At 41.2% G+C, this 12,911-nt stretch overlaps 1 protein-coding gene across 3 annotated transcripts in view; it reads left to right on the top strand.

Moving 5' to 3' along the window:
- The window catches only part of KLHL29 (kelch like family member 29), a 388,164-nt gene that overhangs the window by 14,275 nt on the left and 360,978 nt on the right, over positions 1-12,911 (top strand). For 2 of the 3 annotated variants that reach the window (XM_064707787.1, XM_064707788.1), the window contains exons 1-2: positions 7,552-7,627; positions 7,723-7,836. The exons of the other annotated variant lie outside the window; for it this stretch is intronic. The gene's annotated coding sequence lies outside the window, so the exon portion shown is untranslated. Of the gene's footprint in view, positions 1-7,551; positions 7,628-7,722; positions 7,837-12,911 lie in introns of those variants that run through there. 3 annotated transcript variants of the gene reach the window in all.

Here is a 12,911-nt window from a genome sequence, read left to right on the forward strand (position 1 = left end):
AAAATAAGGCAAGCAAAAAACCAAGTTCACTGTTTTTGTTATTGTACTTACGCTTTGAGGAAGCAAATAAACTAAGGAATTGGCAGCATTGTAAGGGCAAAAAACTTGGATACTTTCAGGACATTCAGCTTTGAACAGGATGGGAGAAAATCCATGTGTTTTTAATTACCAAACTAGCTGTTTCCAACATTTTGTCTGACCAGCACTCTCTTTAGGGAGAAGGAGAGCCTGCTGATGGCGCAGAAGGTGAGCTGCTTGGACTCCAGTCAGTGGTGTGACAGCTGCTCTTGGGGAAGCCTGTTTTAGTGCTCAGCCACCCTCTCAGTGAAGAACCTCTTCCTAGTGCCTAATCTGAACTTTTTTTGATCTTCTTTTGCAAATGGAAAACTAGTTGTGTGGATGGATATTTGGTGTAGCTAATCAGAAAACCCTGAAAAAAGATGTAAGAACCAATAAATCAACAAAAAGGAAAAAAACAGCCAACCAAAACAACAAACCCAACCAAAAAAACTCAACCCAAGAATTTTTTACATGGGTTGATTTGTAGCTTCTGCACTGAAAGTAACTAACTTTATATGGTGGTGATTGCATGTATTGTTTGTTATTATAAATATTATAGGAATTTGGCAGGGTTTTAGACTGCTAAAATAAACTGTTATTTTAGGAAACAGCAAGTAAGTTCTGCCTCTGGAGAAATGGATATGTTTTGAGGACATAATTTTTAATATTACAGTTTTTATATTTTCTTGAGCAGCTAGGGTGGTTAATTGATATACACTAGGAATGAACTTTGTCACATGGATCTTATTGGTCCAGTTGTGACCTCAAAAAGATGGGAAATATGATGTTTTTTTGTCTGAATTTAAGTTTGTGATACTCCTTTTTAAAAAAGATGTTTAACTTAGTGTTTTTTTGGAAAAAATATTCAGTGCTTTTAAAGGTTGTGTTGTGTCCAGATGAAGCTTAAAAACAGACTGACCATGGAGCTGCCAGACTTTAGGTCCATTTAATGAAATACCTACTCCCAGAAGTTCCCAAGGGGAACCATTTATAAAAGGAGAAATGATATTTTGATTTGGGCTGTTGTAATTATCTTTGTCTCACAATACCTTTCAGGGGTTATCCCAGAAGTTTAATACCTTGTACCAAGATTTGTTTTATCCTATACTCTTTAATCTATTGATGTTCTTAGTCATATGTGTCTGCTTTGGGGCAATTCTTGCTTTTTTTGGCCTTGACAACTTCTGGCTTCAAGCTCTGCAGTCTGGTTAGACATTTTTGAGATGATCTTATTTTTATCTCTTCTGTAACTTGAAGCTTTTATTGAATTTCCCTTTATTATGTAACCAAGAAGAGAGAAACTGAAGTTATGATTTCTCTCTGCTAGTGATGATTTTACATTTTTATTTCATCCCTGAAGTCTGCTATCCAGTCTTCAGTCTGCCTTCAAATAGGCTTCTCCACATCCATAATACTGTTGTCATGGTCCTCTGAGCATTCTCTGAGTCTCCAGTATTTCCCATGGATTTGGGTGCCTAGCACAGAGTAAGGAAGCAATACTGATGATTTGATAGTGGCACTTCAGAACTGCATTATTCCTCAAGCTAACACACTGAAGGTTTCTTGGTATCGTTTTCCCCGCCTCACTGAGCAGTTGTTGCAGTTTTCTGTGACCTCTCCAGACTGCTGCCCATAGGAATTTAGCTGAAGGACTGAAAGTCTGGGTTGCTTTCCTTGAGATGAAATTAGTTGATATACTCTGTTTATTTTAGTACAGGTTATCATTGATGTTTTTAACTTGAAGGGGTTTGCCTTTCACTAAGATCAGTGGCTCTTCTGAATGGTTTTACAGATTTTGGGGAATCTGAATTGGATCTTATTCTATCTTTGGAACGAGGCTAACATCAAGAAATTCTCATTTTTTGTGTGCATATCAAGGGTCCTGTAGTTCCACAGGTTTCCTTTCTTTACCAAGCTTTGCCTCGGTAGGAGATGGTGATTTGCTGAAGTCTGGCTGTTCCCTTACTGTGCTCAGGATTAGATGCTAAGTTTTGTCTCTGTCTGGTTTTACTCTCAGGAGCAGCTCGTGGAGAGGAGGGGAAGGATGAGCAGTATGACTCAGTGTGCAGCATGCCCTCTCTATCTGACAAGCTGTGCAGTCCCTGAGGTTCCTGTCAGCTCAGACCAGAGCAGTGGTGTCTTTAGTTCAGCCAGGCTTGTGTTTGAGTCCTCCAGGTCTTCGCATCCATGTGTGTTGGATTCCCCCAGCTGAGCAATGCTCGTCTCTGCTTGTATGTCTCATCCCCATCCCACCTATTTTCCTCTGTTGCCTTTATAATGAGTCAAGTTGAATTTCTTTAAAAAAACTTGATACCCAACTTCCCTCACTGGCTTTGACTTCTGGCTGTCATTTCTCAGGTGTCTGAACAGTTGCCTCAAGGCTTCTGCTTCTCTGTTCATTTGTGCTGATTTAAGCTGAACACGGCTGATTTATGAAATATATCTTAAACAAAGTTGGCTGAATAGCAAGGTTTTTTTTCTCTCTTTTTCTGTTTTTTTCCCCTCCCTTCATGGAAACTTAATTACTGAGGGGCAGAAATGATTTAGGTGGCTGGTATTTTTCTGTTTTTATTCAATTTTCATGAAAATTAGATCCAAACGTAAGTACTGTGCATTTCCTTCACGCTGCAAATTCTAAGAAAATATCACTTATAAACAGTGAAACAAACAAATAAAAATGTATCCATTGCTTGTTTGCTTTGAAGTAATACTTGTATATAATCAAATGACTCCAGGAGCTGGCAGGCAGCTTTAAGAACAACATCAAATGTGATTAAAGCAAATACTCAGTTGGCAACCATTGGACCTTTGTCACAGTTAAGGCTTCTCAGCATCAGACTTTCAGCACTCCTGAAACACTGTGAGAATGAATAAATAACCATCTTCAAACAATCTGAGGTGATTGCATCTCTTTGGCCTTTGTCGTGCCGTTTCTGCTCTGTGACTTTCTGCATTTCTGCTTCACGACTTTCTGCGTTTCTGCATTTCTGCAGTGTCTCATGTCAGGCTTTGCAAAGCTCCAGGAACCGGGGAGCTGAGATGCAGAGAAGAGAAGGGATTTGCCTGAGGCGCTCAGATCAAATGTACTCCCAGTTCTGGTGGCAGAAATTGCACATTTCTCTCCAGGCTCCAGTAATCTGTTGTCCTGGAGGGCAGCACTGTTTGTTTGTGCCTGGGCAGTCTCGAAGGTGACCTGCCCTCAGGGCTGGGTTGGTGGCTCTTGGCTGCAGTGGGGAGGTGAAGTTTTGCCTGTGATTTGAGCAGGCTGCAGTGGTGATAATAAAACCATATCTGCCCCACTGCCAAAGACTTGGCCAGTGCTTTTTAAATATTTTTTTTTTAATTCTGCAAAAGTAAAATGGTTCTTCCCCTCAAAAAGATCAAGAAATCTTCATTGTAATGTACTGCCACAATAATGCCTGTGGCTTTCAGCACTACTTGAATTTTGCCACTTTATTTTCTGGAATATTTGTTTTTATTTCGGTTGTACACTGGGCTGTAGAATGTGGTAGGCTCCTGTAGCAATGCCCTCAGTCTGCCCCAGTGTGCTTCTGTGATGGCTGACAGTCCCAGAGACCTTGCCAGGGAGCTGCTGAACACAGTATGCAAAGAAGTGGCAAAAAACTTACGGAATTGAGCCCTAGCAAGCAAAAAAAAATATTCCAAAGCTGTGACTGAGGCAAGTTTTTCTGAGCTTGGCAAAGGAGGCTGCGATGAAGGTTGCCTTGGAACTGTCGTCGTGCTGAAAGGGAACTCATGGTCTTTGGCTTGGATGTTAGCATGGATTAGAGCCATAGGGTCCTAAAGGGTTTGGCTGTCTTAGATAATTTTTGCTAGTGTGAGTAGTTGAATTGAGGCAGCTCCTCCACACTGCTCAGTTCCTTAAATAAGGTACCTCTTGCAAGGAGTCAGCAGTGTTCTGGTAACCTGGAAGAACGTGGGTGACTAATTTGCAGTACAGTGCAAAGTCACACCTCTGGCACCAGTGCTGTGCAGGAGCCTGTGCATTGGCACATTAGTGAATGGAGCTGCTGGAACTGTGTGCAGGGCCATGGTCTGTCAGAAGCTGTCTTGATGAGTAGTCCTCATCCTATAGATGCTGGATGGCTGTGGGGATTATTCTGTATTTCCCAGAGGTGGGGTTTTTGCTTGTAAAAACTGAGTCATGAGGTAAGAAAAGCCCTTTACGCCATTCTGGGTGTCTGATGCCCAGACAGTAGCAGCAGCTGTCAGGCATCTCTTTCTCAGTAGCACAGAAAAGCTGGGGCTGTGGGGCAGCGCCGAAGCTTCAGCACAAGGGTATCCTTAGAGCACTGAGCTGGGGCTCAGCCCTCAGAGCAGCAGCAGGTAACACTGCTCCAGAGATAAGGGCTGTAAGGGGAATGTCTGAGCAAATGGAGTGTTGGAAATCTGAAGCACTGTCCAGAAGGGAAATGTCCTCTAAAGGAAAGTCAGCTGTGCAGGAAGGAGATGATAGGGCTCTTCCTGTTTGCACTTAAAGGAGAATTAAAAGGATAATCTGCTGTGACAGCTGCCATGTACCTGCTGCAGTGCTGCCTTAGCGATGCCCCAGTCCTTGCCCAGCTCCTGTGGCTGCCAGCTGGTGATAGGGGGATGCAGCCATGGATGGCCCAAGTGGAAACACCACTCCTTTTGGAAGAAGGAAGAACTTGGCTTGTGGAGAGTAGGAGAACAATTACAGATAGCAAAATTCTTCCTTTGTGCATGGAATTGGGAGTTCCTCCTAAAGACAGGTTGTAATATTGCTTATGCAATCCTGAGAACTTTCAAGAAAGGAAGAAGTAGCAACTGAAGACGTTGTTCATAACTAATCTTGTGCTGAGACCTGTTAAGTCTTTGCGTTACTTGAATTGTTTTATTTCCATATTTTAAAACCATCTGAGAAAGAAATTACTGTCCAACTGTCTTCCACCTGTATTTTCATAAAGTTGACCCTGCTTCTAGCTTAAGAATATGTTGCCAATTACCTCCCTTTCTTTAGTTACTTTATTTAAATGCCTTATCTCCTAGTTCTTGACTTGATGGGGTTTCTCCCTATCAGTCATGAACATAATTATATGAGTGTTAGGACTAGTCTTCAAGCTTTGAATGGTGGTTGTGGGAGAAAACATTTTAATTTCTTTCACCCTTTTGGGGGAACGTGCTCTTTCTAAAAGTCTGCAGGGGCCACGTTCTTTTAGTTGATGTAACCAAGCCAGTGCTGCTGTGATCTGGCAGGACTTGCTCTGACCTGAGGATGGAGAGGTCATGTGGTCCCATTTACCTCTTGGGCTCTTTGTGTTTGACTGCCACTTGAGAACTAGACTGAGAGGCTGTCATGGGGCAGCATTTCTTGAAGTGACATGCTTCTTTCATCTGGCAGTGACACCTCACCCAACCAGCAAGGCTGTATGTGCCAAACTGTGTGCGTACTTGGTAGCTCCAGAGTCCAGACCACAATCTTTTTGTAGAATAGAAGCCAAACCCTGGAGTTGGGCTGGTCCTCTATAGTTACCAGCTGCCTGGCTGGTAATCTTGAAGTAGTGCACCCTACATCTCATGTCTATACAAGCTTTCACCTATATCTTAACTATGAGGCAAAGGTTTGTGCTTTCAACGTGAGAAAGGTCAGGGTTTACACTGTCCTATAAAAGCTTGTGGTTATGGACTGAACTCCTTGCTTTTGATGTAAAAAAAACCCCAAAAAATCAACAAACTAAAATCAGTAGTTAACACTCTTAAGCAAGTGTCCCTTAGAGCATGTTGAGCAGTCCAAAAAAGCCTCTTGCACACTTAGGAAAGAAAGTGCTGAATGTTTCCAGAAATGCTGTGTGTTACTGGCATAGGGCACTTCTGTAGTTCAGTTGTTAAGCAATATTCTAAGCAGGGCAGCAGTAGGGAAATTCCCACTGATGGAGAGCTTGCTTAAACTATTTAAAAACTTAAAATGGTCAAATCTTTACTTAAGTCAGAGGAAAATATTGAAATGTGTTCTTTCACAGAAAGGGTTTTCCTTTTGAACCCAGCTGGACATTTTTAGCCTGAAAAGAAAACCAGCAGCATAGGTAGGTACCAAATCTGTTCTGCAAAGAGCTGTTAGTCCCACTGGAAAGATTCCTGAAATGAAAACTTCTCCAACACAATGAAGTATCAGTAGTGCTTCCTTCCCCACAGTGGAAGTTCAGAAACACAAATGTGGAGCATCAGTCAAGCTGTTTCCTTGAAGTCCTTTGCTACCTCATTGCTTATGAGAGGGGGCAGCCAATGTTTGCTGTATCATTTTGGTTTGGGATAGTTTGTTTTTGTTGTTGTTACTGTGTTTGAGTTTTTTGTTCTGTTTTTTTTTTTTTTTTTTTATAGTAGCTCTGAGGAGAAGCGTAATAGCAATGGGAGTTCAGCAAAATAGGCAGTGTAGTCTGCTGGGAAGTGTCATAATTAAAAGTAAGCTACATTTGTCAAAATAAATGAACAAAACAAAGTTTATGGTACATTAACTTGTTTCCTTACTTGCATGTAACCAAATTTTTTTGGATTAGCAATTGGTGTCCCACTCATTAGTGAATGTTAAATAGGTTCTATTGTGATACTTACTGGCAAGTTTGAGAACAGAGAAAGAAAAGGAAACAGATTATTGGGACCAGGCCCAGTAAACTGTTACGTACTCTGGTTTGATCTGAATTTAAAGGTATTATTTAAACTTTCCTTCAAAATGGGAGAACCAGCTACCTGCAGCCCACCAGGATGGCAGCAAACTTGCGTCATCTGTCATAGCCCAGCTGCTCTGTGATTCAGATTTGATTTTTTGGAAGATGTCAGAGGTGTTGCTGACCCTCCTGTGCTGGCAGGCCTGGGCCAGGGTCTGGCCTTCACCTCTCCCTGTCGTGCTGGGGGCTCAGCTGCTCTTGTGTTCCACCCTTTGGAGCTGCAGCTGCTTCTCCTGTTAAGCACAGCTTTTCCAGAAGGTGCAAAGTGAAATTGGGGCGAGCCTTGCCAAATCCTTTGCTGACTCTGAGGCTGTGAATACCATTAGTGAAAGCTGACTGTAGAAGAAATTCTCATGTTGCTGTTGGGAGAGGTAATGGCTGTGTCTGAAGGATTTCCATGCTGCCAACGTGAGGAACGAGACACTGGTTTGTGTCATAGTCACAAGCCAAATCCCTGCGACAGAGCAGGCTTCTACATGTGTTTGGAGGTGGCAGAGGAGCTGTTTTGGCAAGTGCATTAATTCTTGGAGAATGATTAGGCAGGATGGAGCTCTTCCCCCTCTGTATCAAGGAGGTTTCTCTCCCGATTGTTTAATTTTTTATGAGTAAGGTACAGGAAAGAAACTGCGTAATTCATGAACCGTGTTTTAATCAGGTGTTAGCACTTTGCTGTTCCATATGTCTTACTAGGTATCTCAGCAGTTTTTTTGGGTGACAGTAAAAAGTAAAACACGAATCAAGCCACTCTTATCTCTTCTTGCTTCACCAAGCAGGACTCAAACAAGGAGATCAGTACAGTGGTCCCGAGCCAAGATCCTCAAGAGATTTTTAGCAAAGACTGCAGTGCCAAAGATACTGATGAGGTGACGTAGCAGAAACTTCTTAATGTTTTTAACATTCAGAATGTCAAGGAAGAAGCCATTTTTACTCATACCTGAATGTTGTTTCTTTATCCTAGGTAGCAGGTAAAGAAGCTTGCTGCTCTCTGAAGCACTTATTGATCAGTGTCTCCTGCCTGGTATAAGTGTCTGTACCATCTGTGGCCGGGGATGTATTCCTTTATACTGTCCTGGTGAGCCTGGCATAGTATTGGTGCTTTCTCGTATAAATTTAATCCCACCTGAAGTGTGCTTCTAATATTCTAAGTTTTGTCACCAAACTCTTACTTCTATTAGAAATATGATTGGCATATACATTTAGTGATGTTTTTTGAAGAAGTTTCTTTGTCTAGAGAAATGTGATTAGCAAAACCAGGTTACAGGAGCTGGTTATACTTGGTCTCCAGTACAGCATTAGCTGCATACTGCTGACAAGTTTGGAAGATACAAATAGCTATCTTTGATGCTAAATCCCATATTTTCAGGGTATTACAACCTCACTCTAAAATGCTGAAGTACTTCCAATGGCTTTAAAGAGGTGCAAGTTAATTTCAGAACCTGTGGTAAAGCAGATTGATTAGTAACTTGGGGCATTTAGAGCAATGGGATAACTCTGGAAGAGAGAGTGTCTGTGTCTGAACTCAGAATGATGTCATATCCCAAGCCATTCTGTGATCACTGAAGTCTGCAGAGAAAGATTTTCCCCTTTGTTGTCATGGGGAATCATCTGGATCAACTCCAGGCTGCAACTTGCTTGGACCTTCTGGTCTCTGGCTGAGAATTTTTTCAGACCTGCTGGAAACATGGTTCATTTAGCAAGGCTTATCAGCAAAGCCAAGAACTGTGTAAAGGTTAATATTCCTGCCTTAGAGAAGGCTTCTTGCATTATTTCCATATGAGTATTTTTATTTTGCTGTGATTGATGGCCAGTGGTTAACCAGAGCATCTTGGGTTGTGCAGAGCTGAATGTTTGAAGGCTGAGCTGTGTATGGCCAACGGTTGAAATATAAAGATTCAAATTAGATACCTTCATACTGAATGCAGTTCAAGGAATCACAGAACAGTTTGGGTTGGAAGGGATCTTTAAAGTCCAGTTCAATCCACCTGCCATGGTCAGGGATGTCTACAACTACGTACCATTGCTTGGAGCCTCATGTAATCTGACATTGAGCATTTCCAAGGATGGGGCACCTGCCATCTCTCTACAGAGAAAGATGTGCCAGTGTTTCACCACCCTCATTATAAAAAACTTCTTTATATTGAATCTAAATAAACTCTTTCAAAAAGTATTGCTTCTTGTCCTATTGCAACAGGCCCTGCTATAAAGTTTGTACCCATCTTTCTCACAGGCCCCCTTCAAGTACTGAATGGCCAGGATAAGTTCTCCCTTAGGCCTTATCTTCTTCAGGCTGAGCAACCCAACTCTGCTTTTCCTAACAGAAGAGGTGTTCCATCCCTCCAGTCACTTTTTGGTCTTCTCTGGACCTGCTCTATCAGGTCAATCAATGTACTTTCTGTGCTGAGAGCCCCAGAGCTGGATGCAGCATTGCAGATGTGGCCTCAAGAAGGTGAAGTAGAGGGGCAGAATCACCTCCCTCTCAGTTCATAAGAATTCCCGAGCTCATGTTCTTGAGATGAACTGGATGTAGGAACATTTAAATAAGTTCTCTTGTTGTGCTGTGAAAACACTGTAAGTGCCTGTCTTGGTCCAGTTGATAAGTGAAGAAGTGGAAGTGAGGCTCTCCCAGGGTGTGCACTAGGGTAGCATCAGCCTGTTGGAACCACTTGGACTCAGCTGGGCTTTGATTTTTGTACCTGTCGTTAAAAACTTAAACACTGAAAAAGGACATAATTGAAAGAATATTATATCAGGATTATTCTAGCAAAAGCCATTGGAGTTGGGATTCTTAAAACCCATTCACTAGGGGCACATCAGTTCCTGTCTTGATCTAGTCTCTGGATTTTTTTAAGCCGACTTTATTCTGTGTAAATTAAAACCAAAACTGAGACCAAACTCATTCTGAGGAAATTATTAGACTCTATGGAATTAAGCATAGTGCTTCTGGTCTTCTAAAATCATGCTTTCAACTTCTGCTCCAGGAATATCAAGTTGAGACTTTCTCGCAGTCATTTAAATCTTGCTGAGTGCTTTGAGTTTATCAGCAGGAGTACATGATGTGTTCTTCCCTTCCTACCCTCTACCCCCTCCCACAACTTTTTATTTCTACATGATTGGCCCTATGGGATATAAAATAAACATGCTTGCTCCAGAAGGCTCTGTAATGCAAGGAAGAATAGAGATCTGCTCTTCCCATGGTGACAGAATGCCTAAATAAATAGTTGCCAGTATGAGCATAGAAGCTGGAGTAATGGGAGTTTAACCACTAGGAAATGTATTCAAAGGACAATTGCTAGTAGAAGAAAATAAGCTAAAAATAAGTATGCCCCTTCCTAATGTTGCATGGTGGGTAAAAGGGAAATATTTATCAGTTTTCTATACCTCCCTGTCCTCCCCCCATCCTTTATTTGAAAATTCTTGTTCAAAAGCATACGGGGATTGTCAGCAACTGGGTGCACAACTATATTTTTTTTTCACCCAGTAAAACCACTTTTATAATTGGGAAATACTGAAAATAGCTGCCTTCCTGTAGGAGGGTGGAAAGTGCTGCAAAATGAGATCTTCCTCGCAGAAAAATGTGTCCCTTTGTTTTAAAGACAGCGGTAAAAGGATTTGTTTTAGGTGTTAAATATGTCAGCATTGTAAAGACCCAGCAACCCACTTTGTTTTTAAATGTTTAAATAATTGTTCCTATGCTATGCTGCGGTGAATTATGATTAATTGTACAAGTCACAACTTGGTGAAAATCAACCCATGAATGAAATACTATATTCAAGGGTTTGTTTTTCTGCACTTTTTTTTTTTTAATTTGTGAGGGTTTTTTATTAAAAAAAAAAAAAAGGCTGGCTAAGAGAGGCCAGCTGGCACTATTATAGAGTGATAGGGGAGAGCTGTGAGCATGGAGGAGGCACAGCGTGACGGAAGGCAGCCAAAAGGATTAAGGTATCTTAGAACTTCTTTGCCGCAGGCTTAGTCTGATGGCAGAGGGAACGTGTAATTCCTGCTTTATTTTATTTGTGGCACAAGTGAGGAAGGGGGTTGGAGTTCTGATGACACATTTTGAGGGATGGGGCCAGTGGAGCTGCTGCTGGGGGGGTCATTCAAGTGCAGAGGGATAAAATGGGAAAGATGTTTTAGGTCACCTTTTTTCTAAAGCTGCCTTCATGTGGTTCTGTTGACATAAAAGAATAGTGAACGGCACTGTCCAAATGGCAGAGATTTCAAGGGAGGATTGGGAGTAAGAAAAGAGTGCTCTGCTTCAGTATTAATGCTGTGTTGGTAGAACTCTGCAAATATTTTCAATTATTTTCATTGGACATTCAGTGACTACTATAGTCTCCTATATTAGACAAATGTCCCATTTAATTTGTAATATGATAGACTGCCTTTCATTTCTGCCTTTTTTTAAAAATAAGCAACAACCATAAAGTAGTAGATATTGATATCTTTGAAATTTGTTTCTGTGAAAATTCAGAGACACTATTTTACATTCCAGAGATATCACTGATACCAATTTGTGTGTGTGCATATATTTGCTTACTTATGTATACACTTACAAATATTTATGGGTGTGTAAATATATAAACTGAAGGTACACAAAATTAATAATAAATTTTAAAAGGCCCAAATTCTAGTTGGATGTTTTAATATTTTTTTAAGAATCTAGGTATGAAGTTGGTGTCGCTTTAATGCTTTCACTGGCAGTATCTCTTAAATACTTCCATATTCAGTTTTAAAACATAAGTACTTGTGCCTCTTATCTTCTGTGGCCACTGTTCTAGGAAAGAAAATCAACATTCTTTGTAGTTTTTTTACTTTCAAGGTATTGAGCCCTGTGCCCTAATCTCTCTCGGAAGGGATTGTAGGAAGTGAAGTGCTGACTTGCTGCCTGTATTTAAATCCTCTTTGAGAACTTTTAATCTTTTTTATTTAATATTTTCAAGGCAGTTTGCAGCACAAGACTGCTCACAATTGCAGGGAGACTTGCATTTTGGGCAGGTGAGCACAACCTGTTTTGTGATGATTGAGATCTGGACTGGGGCATGGTTAGCCAGCCCTTGGGGTTAGAGGTTGGCTGGCCCTTAGGAGCAGCCCGTAAATGCACACACATTCACCTTGTATAAAGCTGCTCAAATAGCCAGTGGGTGTGCCAAAGGGCTTATTGCTGGCCCTTTGGGGTTGACTAATCATTGCCTTAGCTGGGCTGAACTGCTCTTTGGATGCTATTTACAAAAGTAATTTGAGAAAACCTGAGAGCTGACAGAGATGGGCACATCTCAGAATGTTGGCAGGTAAACACTTGCAAAAGGAATACTAGTTCTTAGAAATTCTGAGTTTGGAAATCCTTGACCACAGTCAAACATTTTGGAAGGAAATTTTTCAATTCTCCCGTACCTCTGGGGCATTCCTGACTTAGAGCTTTGAGTGTTTTATTTAATATACTTGTTTAACTTACAGGTCTAATTGAGGTTTTTGAGTTGTGGGTTACTGTTTGTTTTTTTGATTCACGTTTGCTGTTACAGGACAAAAGAATTTTTGTTAGTATGTGTACTTTATAGCTTCCTAATACAATCTAAGCACTCTTTAGTGCAACTTGACTGACCTAAAACATAACAAGCAGTAAATGCTTTTATTAATTTTTTTCCTCTTTATTAAATTGCCGTAATTGATGCAAGATGAGCACCTTATGAGGAAGTAGGAGGAAAATTGCAGCTGGCAAGGTTAAAGTCTAGTCTGAAGTGAGTGTTGATAAGACAGATGTGAAGAGGGAGGCCATGTTGCCACTGTGGCAGTGTTAAATCTCTGTCCCAAAACAATTGCATGTAAAGCTCCACCTATGTGGCTAATCATGTTTACATTGTTGAATGTTTCCATAGCACAGCAGTGCCTGCGTGCTGCTTTAGATTAGATTAGCTGCACACTGTGTTGAATAGATAGCATTTTGACTAACTGTGTGTCAAATGATACAGCCACTATGAAGTGACTGAAGCAGCATCTTCCCCCTGCCCTACCCAGACCTGCAGGTTTGTCTCCATGAGGCCATTTAAAATCATTAGCATCAACAGCTTAGTAGGGCTGACCAGAAGAGGAGATCTGAAAAGATTTTTTTTTCTGTCTGTTGGAGATTGAGACTGTTTTACTTGTAGGAGA

The sequence above is a fragment of the Zonotrichia leucophrys genome, chromosome 3 (genome assembly GCF_028769735.1).
Source record: "Zonotrichia leucophrys gambelii isolate GWCS_2022_RI chromosome 3, RI_Zleu_2.0, whole genome shotgun sequence".
Classification (NCBI taxonomy): Eukaryota; Metazoa; Chordata; class Aves; order Passeriformes; family Passerellidae; genus Zonotrichia; species Zonotrichia leucophrys.